Source organism: Abramis brama (assembly GCF_963993115.1).
Source record: "Abramis brama genome assembly, chromosome: 15".
NCBI lineage: Eukaryota > Metazoa > Chordata > Actinopteri > Cypriniformes > Leuciscidae > Abramis > Abramis brama.
Window position 1 is genome coordinate 28,309,126 of NC_139977.1, and position 17,439 is coordinate 28,326,564.

Genomic DNA, 17,439 nt, shown 5'->3' on the forward strand with positions numbered 1-17,439 from the left:
CAACCATTACTTTTAAAATATAATGATTATAGTCTTAATGGTATCATTAAGCCAATCATCAAACTAACCACAGGCTCTACTCTTCAGCACAAACCCACAAAACACAGGCATACCAGGAAACCTTTTAAATTAAAAAATATAATAATAGAGCATTAAACACTAACAGATCTCCCCCTATATTAATATTGAGCAAAACACATTAAATAACGCTTTATTTTAACATTTGATCTCCTTTAACAGTCAGAAGCAGCCAGAGCATGATGGGAACTAGAAATTCCGTGAATGTGTGTGTGTGTGTATATATATACTGTATATGCGTGTGTGTGTGAACATAAATTCACATTTATATGGGAACATGTATGTGATGATGTCATAAGTTACCCCTGATTGCTGTGTATGACCTTTGTTTGTTTGATTTATATTTTTTGCATAAATGTTTGCATGTTTCTCATTGTTTGGTTAAATATGAGTTTGGTGACTTTTTCTAAGGTGCACATTAGACAAATGACAAAAGATATCAAGAGTTTTTATTTCTTTATTTTCTTTATTTAGAATTTACATCAACTATATTAGTTTATACCCCCATTTTCAAAACTTACCATCTGGGTTCACGGCTGCAGCATGGTTTCCGGGGGTGGGGGTTTAAGAGGAAGTGCGGCCTTCCTGTTCCTCATTTTATGTCATCCCAAATAATTCTGGGTAGTTTAGGCATAGTCCATTTCCTAGTGTGAGCAGGGGGGTCATTGTTTCATTGTTTTATTGTGTTTATTTTGATATTATGTAGAAATGTACACTGTAAAAACTAAAGGAGCCTCAAATATCCTGTTGGATACTCAAGGAACTGTTGGATTACTGGAGGAGCATTGCCAATCTTTGAGGTTCTTGCTGGAACTTATGGGATCCTTTAAGCACTTTATATTTAGTTCAGAGGTTCTGGAGTCACCTTTTCATTACCATGAGACCTCAAAGTGCTTTGGGGGAAAATAGAGGAACTTGAATGCGATAAAAGGGTTATTGGAAGATCTTTAAACATTTAAGTGGTTCCTGGAAGATCTCTAAAGCCAGCATCTGGAGGAACCCAATGGTTCAGTGAGGCCAGAGTGAGATTATTATTATTATCCTATTATTATTATTATTATTATTATTATTATTATTATAGGCTACTACTTAAGTTGGATTCAGTATACATACCCAGGTGAAAAAGATGTACTATTAAAAATGTACTTGAGTGTTTTCTAGTAGGCCTACAATACAAATATAGCCTACTTTAATGCATTTTTAATACATTTAACAGTGGCCTACGTCGTTTTCACCTGGGTAGCTTACATTTATTTAGTATAGGTCTATTTTATTGATTAATTTAAACCTTAAAAAACAACACTAAATAATATTAATAATATGAATTCATTAATTATTATTGAACAAATAATAGTAATAAAATAATAATTTTTACCTACTTCTTCATAAATTATTATTAGTATGAAGAAGAACCCGGAGGAGAAAGGTTTTATTGTGTCACGAAACTGCTGTCGTCGCTTTAGTGATGCTCGCGCGCAACAAAGCTCAGCTGATCGTCATTCCGTTTGAAAGTAACGGCTCCTCTCATCAAAGCCTGCCTCAGCTTACGCCGTTTGTTCGGCTCTCCATTACAAGGTTTGTAAACTCGCCAAATAAATATAAATACAGAGTCTACTTAGGCCTACTATATATTCAAACACACACACACACACACACACACACATATATAAGCTAAATTTATTATACATTACTACGTTTTTACAGTGTTAACCACTCGTTTATTGCACAGTATCTGGTATGAAGGTTTTAGCCGCGATGCTAACTACGTTGATCTAACGAACAAATGGAAATTATTGACTTATTGTCTTAGATTGATTTAGTCATTCAATTCAACATATTCTGTACAACAGTGTCTTCAAATTGCTGATATAGCCTAACTAATTTAGCATTGGCGTTTGTTATGAATAACAAAAGCAGGTTAATATAGTTTGGTCTGTTTTTGTTTAGCCTAACTTTACTTACTACAGGTGGCTTCATTCTCTCAAATACAATTTTAAAGCCATTTACTGGTCAATAAATATTATGTTGTGAATAATCAGCTTTGTTCTTTTGTTTCCCCAGAATAACCAGTAGCCTAACTTAAATTTCTAAAATAATCTGAACATTTCAGTGGCAACATTGAATTACAGTAAGTTACCTGCACCACATGCAAGTACTTTATTACTATGAACTTTCTCTGTGTGAAATTGTATTGTTTGACTGTGTACTTGTGTTTTTTAATCAGTTATTCTCTGAAAATCTTCCCTCATGCTCTCAAATCTCATTCATGTTACTCAGAAAAATAATATCACAGGTTTGGAGCCAACAAGGCTAAGCATTTTTTATAGGCTATACCTTAATCATATGAATTTGAATATAAGACATTTGAACCCTGAATTATAACTTCAAGTTTGGTCTTTTTCTAAAAAAAAAAAAAAAGGAAAAAGCTATTATATGGCTTCATAAGACTTACAACACAACCCATAACACATGAGTTGTGAACTCATTAATTATTTTTAGGATCTTTTCTGGGACATTTTTGGAGCTTAACCATTTTTACATAAATTGTTGCATTGAATTGAACTAGACAAGTGTACATAAGAATGGTTTCATGAATGAATTACACAATTTTGTTCTGCTTGTGTTTCATGCAGTGATCGGTAAGCGAACGGTGACTGGGGCTGCATTATGCCTGAGATCTGCTTTTGGGTTCCACAGACAGAAAGTCAAACAGGTTTGGAACCTCACAAGGCCGAGGAAATTATTTAATTTTCACAACTATCACTTTAATAACATTACTAACAGTAAATTTTGTACTTTGCAGGGATCTCGATAAGCTGTAAGTTTGATCAAGAATAAAAATCCTCCTGTAGACCTGAAAATCACTGAAGTGCTTGGACCATCCACCAGAAAAGAGGAAAAACAAACAGAAAATGAACCTGATGCACCTTTTCACTTGTCTAACTCTTTAAGTACCTCACATGTCCCTTGTGAAGATTTTATAATTGATTGCATTTTATGTTGCAGCGAGTAAAGATGCGTCATATTTGTGTATTTTGTGAAATTACACAGGCAAAAAGGTCCATTGACCATTGTCAGCAGTGTAGCGATGTAATGTATGAAGCACCACACAAAATTGCTGATCGTGTGGATTCTTATTGAAATGACTGAATTCACCAGTGAACATTCACAGAACAACAGATAATTTTACTGTACCTAACTCTGTTAAAATGGAAAATGTTTTCTGCTTGTTGTGACATAAGGAATACTGTTTCCGGGTCGAAGCCTCTACTTCCTCTATCTTGTTTCTAGATATTGAGAATACTCAACAACCATTTATGGGAACTGTTGATTCAAGTCACACATTTAAGCTTTTCAAAAGCCATAGTGTACATTACAGTCTCCAGTCTCACGGCATCCCAGACTTCAACATTTTATGATTCAAAATAGCTGAATAACTAACCATCTGAGATTTTGGAATAGAGATAAAGGTTAAGATTTTTTAAAGGATAATTTTCAGGAATATTACAGCACAATGAGTGCATATTAACACTGTTTGTTGTTTGTTTTTGGCATCTTATAGAGCTTTTGGACTTGGAAACAGTGGCGTCAGACTTAAGCGGACTGAAACACGTTTTAAAATTAAGTGAAGATGGACATTTTTAATTAGTCAAAAATTATTATTTTTTTACATTGATTTATTACATGGAACATGTGTTTTCCATGCATTTTGTTGAGATGTCTTTTCTTTGTGTAGCCTATTGTATACACATGGTTGATTATTCATGTTACTTGTGTATTATACAATTTTTTTTGTGTGTATTCATTGATATTAATCTATTACTAGCTTTTTTTCCCATGGTAATGGAAGTGTATGTATAAAAATGAATATAAAATATGTAATAATTCTTATTTTGTATTTGGTTTAATTTGTTTATTATAATAGAAGTCAAAGGTAACCATAGTAACAACATGAAATTAAATATTTAAAAAAATGAAATTTGGTTCCTGGAGGCACCCAAAGTGGTTCCACACAGTGTGTAACGATCACCAGCTGGAGTGCCCTTGAGAGCCACCAGAGGGCACTCCACATAAGACTCTCCTATTCACTCACAAACTACAGTTCCCATAACTCACTGCCTGGACTCATCACTTATCACTGATCACATTCACCTGTACCTCATTCACTGATTGCATTCACCTGTCTCATCCTGTTAGTCTGTCTATTTATACCATGTTCATTCATTCACTCACTGCGAAGTCTTGTTGTACTGTTAGTCTGCATTTCCGAGCATTTTCCCTGGTTTCATGTTTCTTGGTTTTCTGGATATCTTGCCTTGTTCCCTGGATTACTCTCTTGCCTCTGGTCCCTGCCTGTTTTGTTTGTTTGTTTATTTGTTTGTTTGGACTGCTTACCTGTGTTTCGACCATTGCCTGTTTTTGGATTACGATTCTGGATAACCCTTAAAATAAAGCTGCATTTGGATCTCTCCCTTCGTGTCTCCGAGCAGTACGTAACACAGTGCTTCATATAAGAGTTCCTCAGGAAACCTGTGTGGTTCCTCAGAGAACCGCCCCTTTTTAAAGGGTGCCTAGAGGATCTACAGACGGTTCCGCCGGTGTGGCAAAGTGAAGAACCCCAAAAGGTTCCTCCAGGCACCTTTTATTTTTACAGTGTATTGTTTATTATTTGTATTTCTTTCCTTGTAAAATTTATGTTACTGTATTTTGAATGTTATTTTCATTTGAGTTTATGTATTATGTATGTGTACATATTATTTCAATTCCCTATTATATATATATATACATATGAAATGGTTGAACCTTTCAGTATAAAATTTATTTTGTCTGTTCAGTCAGTTCTCTGCATCCTCAATAAACAAGCGACAATAAGTCCAAAATGAAGCTGCCAGAATTCTTATCAGGTCAAGAAAATAAGATCATATAACACCAATTTTATCATCTCTACACTGGTTACCTATTAAGTTCCATATCGATTACAAAGTATTGCTACTGACCTAAGGCCCTAAACTACATGCTCCACGGGAAGCTCCTGTTGCACTGAAAGAAAATATAATAGAAGAATTGCACAGGATGGAACAGAGGAATGTCATTGCAAGACAAACAGATCCAACTGTTTGGGTGAGTAGCATGGTGACGATTGTCAAGCCAGACAAAATTCATATATGTCTCGACCCACAAGATTTAAACAAGGCAATTAAACGTGAATACTACCCACTACTCACGGTGGAAGAAGTCTTGTGTAAAATGCCAAATGCCAAAGTGTTTTCTGTGCTTGATGCCAACCATGACAGTTCCAAGTTGTGTAGATTCAACACGCCCATAGGAAAATACAGATTCCTGCGTTTGCCGTTCAGAATATCGTGTGATAGAAATATTTTATGTAATGGGTATTTTCAACATTAAATGTACAGAGAAACGCAGACTAAGGATGCTCAGGTCAAAGGCCATATATACTTAACAGAACTAACAGTCATATGACTAGTTCAGATCATTACAATCACCAGAACAAATCACAGTGAAGAAGACTTGAGTGACATTGATTTTTACTCAGCTGGGTAAATGGTTCTGGGAAGTGAACAAGAGAAAAGTTTTCAGAAACTCAAAGCTCTAGCAACAAATGCACCAACGTTGAAATTTTATGATGTCAACAAACCATTGTCAACACATTGTCAGTAGATGCCAACTCTGGAGGCATGGGTGGGTACAAGACCAGAGACCAGTAGCATATGGATCAAGAGCGCTCACAGATTGCCAGCGTCGATATGCACAAATTGAGAAGGAACTGCTTGCGATAGTATATGGATGTGAAAAGTTCCATCAATATTTATATGGCAGAGAAGTTCAAGTAGAAAGCGACCTCAAGCCACTTGAGCATGGCAAACCATGGGCAAACGTTTTTACTGATTTGTTTCAGCACAATGGTTCTGAATATTTGATATGTGTGGACTACTACTCCAAGTTTCCAGAGATTGCAAAGTTGAATGACACTACCAGCTGAGGTTTAATACCTGATGTGGTAATATCAGATAATGGTCCACAATATGCCAGTCGAGAATTCAAGTGTTTTGCAGAAAAATTGGGAGTTCGAGCACAAAACGTCTAGTCCGAGATTTGCTCAATCTAATGGACAAGCAGAAAGAATGATCCAAACCATCAAGAGAATGCTCACAAAGGCACAAGATGAGAATGGAGATCCATATACAGTATTGCGTTGCTGGAATACCTCAACAACGCTCCACTAGATGGCATTGGTTTGTCACCGGCATAACTTCTAATGGGAAGAGGATTGAAAACCAAACTGCCAACATCGAGCAAATTGTTGACTCCAAAAGGCAGTAAGAAAGTTCAAGAAAAACTCAGAGGCAGTCAAAGCAAAAATTTTATTTTGACAAAAACACCAAACAGTTGCCAGAGATATCACCAGGAGACAAAGTGAGAGTGCAGCAAGGACAAATCTGGAATCCTGCAACTGTATTGAAGAAACATGACTCGCCAAGATCGTAAGTTCTTCGCAGACCAGATGGAAGGATCTACAGAAGAAACAGAAAGCATCTGTTAAAGACAAAAGAACAAAACTTTCCATCAACAAGTGATCAGGATGACTTTAACACCGAGCCAGAAACAAATGCAAAGCCGGAGAGAGAGATGAATCCTGATTTACCTGTCGTGGTGAAACAAGCACATCAAAATGGTTCACCTGAAGAACAGACAAAGACAAACATCATCACGAGATCAGGAAGAGAGATTAAAATTCCTTTGAGGTTTAGAGACTATAACATGCACTAGCATAATTACTGAGTACAATACATCAGAGTAAATGTTTATTGACATGAGTAATAATGCCTGTTTGTGAAAGCATTAGTAAATGTTGAAACAAGTTAAAGAGTTGAAAAAAAAAAAATGGGGGGGGGGGGTGTAATACGTACGTGATGATGTAAACTATGATACGTGATGACGTAACATGTACGAGAGAAGCAGGGGATAAAAGAAGCATACAGTGTGTGCAGAATTATTAGGCACGTTGATTTTCTGATCATATTTTATTTCCAGGCACATTTTCCAAACCACATTAATCTTAATAACTACAATTAATTTTGTTTTTAATAATTTATAAGTGATATATAATTGTTCATGAAGGCTGGAAATGAAATGTCCTTTACAGATAAAATAAGCCACAAAAAAAAAGATATTTATCTCAGACTTAAAAGTCAAAAGTTATGAAATCCCCATGAGAAGGATGCAATACTAATGCAATACTAGAAATTGCAGTTAAGGCATGACCATTGGAAAGTGAAATACTCATTGGGTCAGCAGGGTCAGACAAAAACAGGTGGAGAAGAAAAGACACATGTTAACTGCAAAATAATTAAGAATTAAGGTGAAGAATTAAGTGTGAAACCATCAGGAACCCTTACTGTAAGTCTCCAGCGCCACCATTTTCCAGAACTGCATTCATCTTCCAGAATTCATTTTTAGTCCATCTCTGCAAAACAGACTTCAAGGTAGGAGATGAACTAAAAATAAACTCCCAAAACTTATTAAAACATATTCTGGAAGAATATTTCAAATAGTGGTAGAAGAGGATGTGGTGCTGGTCCTTCAAGAGTCACTCTCAATCTGTCTGTCTATAAAGCCTATAAAAAACAGTCTTCATGTATTTTACTACACTTCAGCTTGTGATTCTTATTAAGTGGGGGTCATTTTTTAGGATTCTTTACCTAACCTATGTCTCTGAGACCCTGACACCTTGCACTCCTGGAGACTCCAGGTCGGTTGGAGTTCTGGAAAATGTGCTGGAGACTTAATTCTTCACCTTAATTCTTAATTATTTTGCAGTTACATTTAGCCATTTAGCAGACGCTTTTGTCCAAAGCGACTTACAATTTAGGACTAAATTAAGCGAGTCACCGTGAAGAGGCAAAAACAACGCAAGAAGTGCTCAAAATACGAAGTTCAGGCATTGTTCAGAGTATCATAAGCCCGATAAGAAACGATATATTTTCTTCTCCACCTGTTTTTGTCTGACCCTGCTGACCCAATGAGTATTTCACTTTCCAATGGTCATGCCTTAACTGCAATTTCTAGTATTGCATTAGTATTGCATCCTTCTCATGGGGATTTCATAACTTTTGACTTTTCAGTCTGAGTTGACTGAATCTCTTTGTTGGCTTATTTTATCTGTAAAAGAAAACGTGCCACCTGATTAATAATTATGCACACCTGAATATAAGGCGTTTTTTATTTCCAGCCTTCATGAACAATTATATATCACTTATAAATGATTAAATACAAAATGAATAGTAGTTATTAAGATTCATGTGGTTTGGAATTGGTAAAATGTGCCTGAAAAAAAAATATGATCAGAAAATCAACGTGCCTAATAATTCACGCACTGTGGAGTTCAGAAACAACCTGCGTGTCATCTGATTTGTTTAAATAAAACAAACGATATACACTGCTCAACCGGTTCATCCGATGCAGTGAAATATTCAAATTATTTAACTGGTTCACAAATTGGGCGTCGCAAATCTACTAGTGTCAAACAGTCCCACGGACCCAGCCCCAAACCCCATCTCTTAAAAATGAATAAAGGCTGGTTTATAAAGTACTACTTCCTGCCTCTATGTATTAATGCTCATGGTTAGCCTAAATGGGTCCCATTCAGACCTTAACATTAAGTATTTTACTGTTATGTGTCAACAAGATTCAACAAGACATTTTCACCTGGCTATACCCAATGTTTAGATCTGCTGTGGTATTTATGCAAATTAGCACATACGTAATTAGATTATGCACCGTTTGTCCATGTTTACAAACAATTTAAAAAAAACTTGTAATACATTTTTGTTTGTCTTGATGTAAGTAATCAACTCAGTAATTTCCATGGTGATATCTAAAGGTTAAAATTTTTACCCAATTCACGTATAAAAAAGAATAAATAGGCGTATGAATAGGCTATATTTGGGTCTTTTTCGAAACTTTCCCCTAATGGGATTCTTCAGGGCTTTTTTTTTCCTTACTCGGGACATATTAAGGATACAAAATCAGTTGAGTTTGCTTCTGTTGCAATTTGTTCAACCTTATTTTTTCATAAAATGACTGGACTACATGGTACTGTGATAGTAGGCTATATCATGCTTTGTAAAAATCCTGTTATCAAAAAATCGTGTATTCAAGAATTCAAGAGATGTTGAACACACAATAACAGCAATGTTTCCCTGCCTTTGTTGCCAAAGCAGAATGTGCTCCTTTTCACAGCTTTTATGCTAGATAAAATTTAGAATTATCATAATCTTTTATTAAAATAGTTTAAATGTGCTAAATGTAAGTATATTCAAGTCATATGCAATGTGGATGACAAACACAAATCACCAAGTAACACATATATTTTACTATGAATGTGTTCATACAAATTTATAAATTGTCTTGCTCAGATTTTGATCTTAATCACAATTTAACAAAGGCAAAATCAAAAAATCTTTGACTATCTGCTCTTCCTGAAAAACTGATTTTTCTATAAAAAACAATCAATTCAAGAAGCCATTTCTCGCAGATATACCTCACAATTAGGGAAGATATACCTCACAACTTGATGCCTACATATTACCTGCCGATGATTTTGTAGTTAGAACAGAAATTGGTGAGAAAAAAATATTCAGCATTTATTCCTCAGACCCCAGAAAGACCAACTGTTCTGCAAACCGAGAATGCTAAGGGGTTGAAAAAAAAAATTAAACTGAAACTGAGCTGGTTTTAGACCACATTGATTTATTATGTTTTTAAGCCTCTTTTGCAGTACAGAATCAATTATACTTGGAAATGACAGATACAAGTGCTTCACAGTGTCCAGAGGGATTTTGAGCCATTCCTTTTTCCAGAACAGTGGCAAGGTCTATATGTGATGATGGTGGAGGAGAACGTTTTCTGAATTGCTCCCTTTGCTACCCTAAAGTGGCTCAAAAATATTTAGATCTGGTGAATGTGCAGGCCATGGGAGATGTTCAACTTCACTTTTATGTTCATCAACTCATTCTTTCAGAAGTCTTGCTGTGTGTATTGGAATACCATGATATTGCAGCCCAAACCATCCCTGATAAACCCCTGTGCTTCACTCTGAGCACACAACAGTCCTTGTGGTACACCTCTTTGGGGCTTCTCCTCACCGTAACTCCCCAGATGTGGGAAAGACAGTGAAGGTGGACTCATCAGAGAACAATACATGTTTCACATTTTTTATACAATCCAGGTCAGTACCTGGACTTTCAGACAGCTTCCTTTTGCGTCGACAGTTGAATGTGGTTCAATCTACATGGTGGTATGCCGACATTACCCTACAATAGCTCTCAATACACCACAAAGACTAGCTGGCCACAGATGAGCAATCTGTCCTCTTTTGAACTATATGTCTCCCATTATTGCAATATTGTATGTACAGCTGTGCTATTGCTCTGCTAATTCAACCTTCACACTCACTCTTGATGGAATGTAAAATCGGTGAAGATTGGCCAGTCTTTCAGTTTCATTGTCCAACCCCTGCTTGTGCACCTCACATACAGTAGATGCATTTTTGGGCAATATAATTTTTTTTAATAAATTTACCTTATAGTAGTCTGATAGTAATATATTACATTTACATTTACATTTATTCATTTAGCAGACGCTTTTATCCAAAGCGACTTACAAATGAGAACAATAGAAGCAGTTAAACTAACAGTAGGACAACAATATGCAAGTACTATGACCCTTCTCAGTTTAATGTAACGCAGAATTTTTTTTTTTTTTTTTTTTTGTCATAGAACAGAATAGAATAGAGTAGTAGAGAAAGTGTTAGTATTACTGGATCAAGTGCTGTCGAAAAAGAAGCGTCTTCAGCCGTTTCTTGAAAATGGCTATGGACTCAGCAGCTCTGGTTGAGTTAGGCAGATCATTCCACCAGCAATATAAGTAATATATTAATAGTAATGAAATCAAATGATGAAACTTCTCCTGTTAGGGGTGGTGTGGCACAGTGATTTAAGAAAATTGAAGGTACAAATCCAGCAAGAAGTGCACAGAACCTCAATATACTGTAGGTGGGATATCAGTACTTTTGTATCAGTAGGCCTACTATAATTTGATTTAGATAGAAGCATCAGCTAAAACAGCTTAACGATTTTTTTTTTTTTTTCAAAAAAAATGTTCTGCAAATGTATCAATTGCCTATATTTGTCTGGCACACTTGATGTCTTGATTACAGCAGTCTTGAAGATTGGGATACATACAATCCGCTGACATTCAGGGCTGTTGTGGTCTTCTCAGGGTGCAGGTCCACCATCTGGTCTGAATATGGACTGGATCCAGCTGATGACTACAGTAACCTCGGGATAAGGATGAAACAGACAGACTAATATTAGTGTAGATGCCATTCTGTGTTATAAACCAAAAATAATAATGATAGCATTGCATGAATGTTCAAAAAACTAAACATCAAAATGAACTATATTACTTTGTTACTCCTGACAACACTACCTCTTGTGGTAATTGAAATGGTGCATTTTCTATCATTGGATGCAGTGTCTATATTACCATCAACTGCATTAAAAGTTAAACTAAACCACATCAATATTACATTTAAATTTGTGTTACTTTTGCGACTGACTTTGCGAGAATTAGAATTTTTATATATATATATATTTTTTTAAATCGCGAGGCAAAGAGGACACTGACACCGACAGACTAGACAGAGCAGGTTGATTTTGATATGAAACAAATTCTCAGCTCTTAGATTGTGTCAATTTTATTAGGACATTCAAACAATAGCATTTTGACGCTTGTAAATGTGACGTGACAGATCGTGATCGTGAACCTAACATCTCTTACTCTTTATTTAATAGTAAATAAACATGAATGAACAATAGGTGTGTTCAAAGATACTGTACAACTTACCAAAATGTTTATGTGTAACCCCTCTCACCGGGTCCTTCACACCTCGCTCCGTTCGGGTCTCGAACCCGGGTCTCCGGCATGAGAGTCAGGCACTCTAACAAGGAGGCTAAAGACTGCAGCCTCTAGCATCTGTCGCTAGAGCGTCTATTGAGATCAGAGGAGTGAGGTTTACTTGCACAGTAACTACTAGCTGGCCTCCGTTACACTCACCCCCGTAAACTTCACTCCCATCCGGGTCACGGCACCAATGTAACCCCTCTCACCGGGTCCTTCACACCCCGCTCCGTGCGGGTCTCGAACCCGGTTCTCCGGCATGAGAGTCAGGCACTCTAACAAGGAGGCTAAAGACTGCAGCCTCTAGCATCTGTCGCTAGAGCGTCTATTGAGATCAGAGGAGTGAGGTTTACTTGCACAGCAACTACTAGCTGGCCTCCGATCTATTTCGACCTCACTCAGACCGTCACCACGGTCTTACCTTGAATGATGCCATTCTGCTAGCTCTCCTCAAGACCTAATGTAAACAATGTCAGATGACTGACCCCTAGTGGTTGGTTCCCTATAAAACATCCGGATGAACCGAACACTTTCTCTTTGCCTTTCTCGCCTCTCTAGAGACCGGTTTGGAGGAAATCCGCGTTTATACGCTGTTATTTGGAAATCTTTACCCATTCAATCCGTCACTATAGTGCAGGCGCCTGGTGCCCCTGAGGATTGCGGTAATTTTTTTCCTTTTTCTTCTATATTTCAGGTGAGTGGTTGGTATTATTTACATTACAAATTAACGAATTTGATTCATGTTAATATTTGTTTTGTAGGGATTGTATTCCGACGCTTAAGAAGCGTACGGATGTGGTGAGTAACTTTTTGCTCAATATTCACATCAGTTGAAAGGAGGTTTATTTGTTTACCCGTTGATCTACTGTTCGCAGCGGAGGGGACTCGGTCACCTGTCTTGATCTGTGCATTCGCGCATAGATAGGTGTTGCACAATAGGAAAAAATAAATAAATAAAAATAAAAATAAAAATATTTATTTTTTTATTTTTTTTTGAAAGAAAGGAATTTAGTTATCACACTGACTCCACTGTTCGCAGCGGCTCAGTGAAATTAAGTAGATAATATATATATATATGATTTTGATTGTGTATACACACATTTACATATCATTTGGCAAACTCCTGTGCGCAGGAGTAGAGTATTTTTGTGTGTCATCCGAGTATTTTTGTGTGTCATTTTTGTGTGTCATATTTTTGTGTGTCATCCGAGCTACAACTGTACGCAGCTGTCTTACAATCATGAGTCAACCTCTGTGCCATTATTGCCATGCTACTATGCATCCTCGGCATGGACATCGTGAGTGTCCATCATGTCTGGGTATGGCCCATTTACTGGAGGACATTGAAAAACCATGCCCGGCCGCAGCTGAGTTCTCCCTTCAAGAGAGGGTGCAAAGAGCTAGCCTTTTTGAACGGGCAGCTCATAGAAGTGCATCAGGATCAGTGGTTGATGCACGCCCCCTTAAACGGAGAAGGGAACATTCTCCTGTTGAAGTCCATGATGGACCTAGCTGTTCTGATGGAAGAAGGTCAAGGGCTTCAGACCCTCAAGCTGATACCCAGATGCAAATTCTAGCAACTTTACAGGATTTGGCTGGGAAAATGGATAATTTTAGGCCCCACGATAGGGGGTTAGGTGGACAACAACATGCAGTTCCATCTGTTGTTTCTGAGGATGATATCCCTCCAAATCAGGGGGGAAGAGGTAACATTCCTGACACTATTTCTCTCCATGCTCATGACTCTCTTTTTGGTAGTAATGATCAGGATGTGTGTGAGGAAGATCAAGGGGATGAGTCCAGGTCTGCTTCTGCTATTGATAGAGACAGTACACAACCTGACATTCTTAACAGAATTCTTAGCGCTGCAAGAATTTTAGGTCTGGAAACCCAGGCTGAGGCATCAACAACACCAGTGGTGCAAGGAGTGTGGGCTGGGGTTTCCCAGTCTCAACCATCTGTTTCGATTCCTGTTACTGAGAACTATTCACAAATGCTAAGCAAAGCTTGGAATCACCCCAAAGCTGCACCCCAGTTCAATGCTGGTTTTGCTAATATACAATATGCTGCAGAAACAGGCATGGGAGGTATGCCAGCGGTGGAGCGTGAAATGGCATCTTTAACATCCTTGGGTCTAGACCGGGTGACTGATGACCCACGCTGTCCCCGGAAAGAGTGTGAGAAGACCGATAACCTAGTGTGTCGAACCTACAACTCAGCCACACGTGCAGCCCGATCTGGTAATGCCTTAGGCATAATTCTGGCTTCTTTACAGAAACGTATAAATCCGGAGGATCGGGACATTATGGGTTTGGTCGATGCAGCCCTGGTTACGCACGCCCAGCTTACTAGAGACATTGGGGCTTCTATGTCATCTGCAATCCTTTCTCGTAGACAGATTTGGTTAGCACAGACCTCCCTACCTGACACTATCAGGAAGGAACTGACCTACATGCCAGTCACACCAGGCCGTGTGTTTCATCCAGACTCTCAGACGACACTTGATAAAGCGGAGCAAGCGCGGAAGAGAAGAGAATCAGTGCAACGCACGTTTGGTCCCGCTAAGGCAACTAGACAGTCATATCGAGGCTGTCAGCCTCCTCATCATCCCCATTTTAGTCGGCCAGGACCATGGGAGTTCAACAGAAGACAAAATACCCATTCTCAGAGGTTTGATAACAGCCAAAGTGCCAGACAAGCACCACGGCATTCACAAATGGCTCGGTCTCGTACATCAGTTAGAGATGCACCACAAAAGAAGCAAAACCCCAGGGGCTCAGGCCCCTATGGGGGAACTGCGTAGCAATCCTGGAAGAGCTGCCGGAATCTGCTCCCAGCTATGCCTGGACAGCTGGGAGAGGAAAATCTTAGATCGTTGTGTACTCGCTACAATAAAAAGCGGATACAGAATCCAGTTCCGGCAACGACCTCCTTCGTTTTCAGGGATTCAATTAACTGTGGTCAAAAACGCAGTCCAGGAAAAAAATGTATCCAAAGAAATAGCAACCCTTCTTGGGAAGAAGGCAATTACTCAGCTACAACCCTACGAACAGCACACTGGGTTTTATTCGAACTATTTCCCAAAAAAGATGGTGGTCTCCGACCCATCTTAGACCTAAGACGTCTGAATGCATACATAAAAGTGTTGCCATTTAAGATGCTGACCACTGCCCAAATCTTGGAGGTTATAGAGCCAAATGAGTGGTTTACAACACTAGACCTCAAAGATGCATACTTTCATGTGCCCATTCATCCAGATCACAGGAAGTTCCTTCGCTTTGCTTTTCAAGGCCAAGCATATCAATTCAAGGTCCTTCCCTTTGGCCTTTCCCTCTCTCCCCGTGTATTTACCAGGGTGGTGTCAGCCGCTCTTTACCCTCTTCAGGCGGTGGGTATAAAGATCCTCCCATATCTGGACGACTTGTTGATCTGTGCACCAAGCCGTCACCAGGTTTTAAGAGATACGGAGACTGTTATCAGCCATATACAAGAGCTTGGGTTCCGCATGAATCACGAAAAAAGCAATGTCGAACCGCAGCAAGAAACTGTATTTGTAGGGTTAGTTTTGAACACCTTAACAATGACAGCATCTCTATCCCCACAGAGGGTAGCAAGGTTATCTGCCCTGGCACAATCTTTCCGCTTAGGCAAGTGGATGGAGTTGGCACAGTTCCAAAGATTACTGGGGATGATATCGGCAGCAATAAAGGTAGTGCCTCTGGGACTGCTCAAAGCACGACCACTGCAATGGTGGATCAACAAATTTCAACTCCACCCCAAATTACACAGGCGAGTGAAGTTGAAGGTCACACAGAAATGTGTTCAGGCTCTGCGTCCATGGATAAGAAGCAGCAGGTTAAATCAAGGTGTTCCTCTGGGGAATATACCAGCGAGGAGAATGGTGGTGACAACCGATGCTTCTCTGACAGGTTGGGGGGCTGTCTGGCAAGGAAGATCAGTCAGAGGCTCATGGATGTTCCCCTGGACCATGGAACACATCAATGTGCTGGAGCTGAGAGCAATCTATCTGTCTTTGAGACACTTGATTCTGTTCCTACAGGACAGGCATGTCCTGGTAAGAACCGACAATATGTCGGCAGTTTATTACATCAATCACCAAGGAGGCACCAGGTCATTGCGCTGTCTCCAGGAAACCAGTTTTGGGCTCACCCGAGACTTGCCTCTCTCAGGGCAATCTACATACCCGGAGAAGTGAACCGGGCAGCCGATCTCCTCTCCCGAACTGGTCCTCTCCCGGGGGAATGGCGATTACACCCAGAGGTGGTGCATCTGATTTGGACCCGGTTTGGAAGAGCCCACACCGATCTGTTTGCATCAGCCGAGACAACCCATTGCAAGATGTGGTTCTCTCTGAGTGGCCAAGGTGGGCCTTTGGGACTGGATGCACTGTCTCACGAGTGGCCGGGAGGTTTATTATACGCTTTTCCTCCCCTACCATTGATTCCTCATGTGCTCAAACGGGTGGATCTGGGACATTGCAGGATCTTACTGATCGCCCCGAAATGGCCAAAGAGACATTGGTTCCCACTTCTCCAACGTTTGGTACAGGGCCATCCGTGGCCACTACCAATCAGAACAGACCTTCTCTCTCAAGTGGAGGGACAGATCTGGCACCCGAACCCAGCCACGTTACAACTCTGGGTTTGGCCCCTACTGAGCCCCTCTCTTGTCAGCTAGAGGAGGCAGTAAGGAAAACCATAAACAATGCTAAAGCGCCTTCCACTTGGGATAACTACTCGAGCAAGTGGCGTGTGTTCTCTAACTGGTGTCAGGACAAAAACTTAGACCCCACGAATTGTGGTCTTGATTCTATTTTATGCTTTCTTCAGTCACTTTTAGACTCAGGAAGAAAAGTCAACACAGTAAGAGTTTATGTGGCGGCTATTTCTCATTTCCACAGTATTGTGGAAGGTTTATCAGTTGGTAAACACATGTTGGTTACTCAATTTCTCAAAGGTGCACATCGCCTCTATCCAGAAAAAAGGCTGAGATCACCATCCTGGGATCTTCCCATGGTTCTACAGTCATTGACTAGAGCCCCATTTGAACCATTGGCCCAAGCGGATCTTAAATCACTGATGTGGAAAACAGATTTCCTCCTTGCTATCTGTTCAGCAAAGAGAGTGGGTGAGTTACATTCTTTAACAGTAAGTGAAGACTGTTTGAGATGGAAAGCAAACTATTCAGGGGTCTCTCTTTGGCCGAACCCGGCTTTCCTGCCTAAAGTTCTTAATACTTGCACGATCAATCAAGTAATCGAACTTGCAGCGTTTCAACCTGATCCTGATCTCTCTTGTACAGAACTTGATCTTGCTACCTTATGTCCAGTTCGAGCACTTTGCACATACATTGAGCGGA

At 39.3% G+C, this 17,439-nt stretch overlaps 2 long non-coding RNA genes across 2 annotated transcripts; one reads left to right on the forward strand and one right to left on the reverse strand.

Moving 5' to 3' along the window:
• Positions 1–594: 594 nt before the first annotated feature.
• On the forward strand, positions 595–4,549 carry LOC311098152. The gene is made up of 5 exons (XR_014609392.1): positions 595–1,100; positions 1,479–1,653; positions 2,140–2,206; positions 2,712–2,791; positions 2,882–4,549. It is a non-coding gene; the product is annotated as an uncharacterized lncRNA (long non-coding RNA).
• Positions 4,550–6,447: 1,898 nt separating this feature from the next.
• LOC311097069 lies at positions 6,448–7,103 on the reverse strand. Its single transcript, XR_014609182.1, has 2 exons — positions 6,743–7,103; positions 6,448–6,611 (listed from the first exon to the last, which is right to left on the reverse strand). It is a non-coding gene; the product is annotated as an uncharacterized lncRNA (long non-coding RNA).
• Between the last annotated feature and the right edge of the window lie 10,336 nt (positions 7,104–17,439).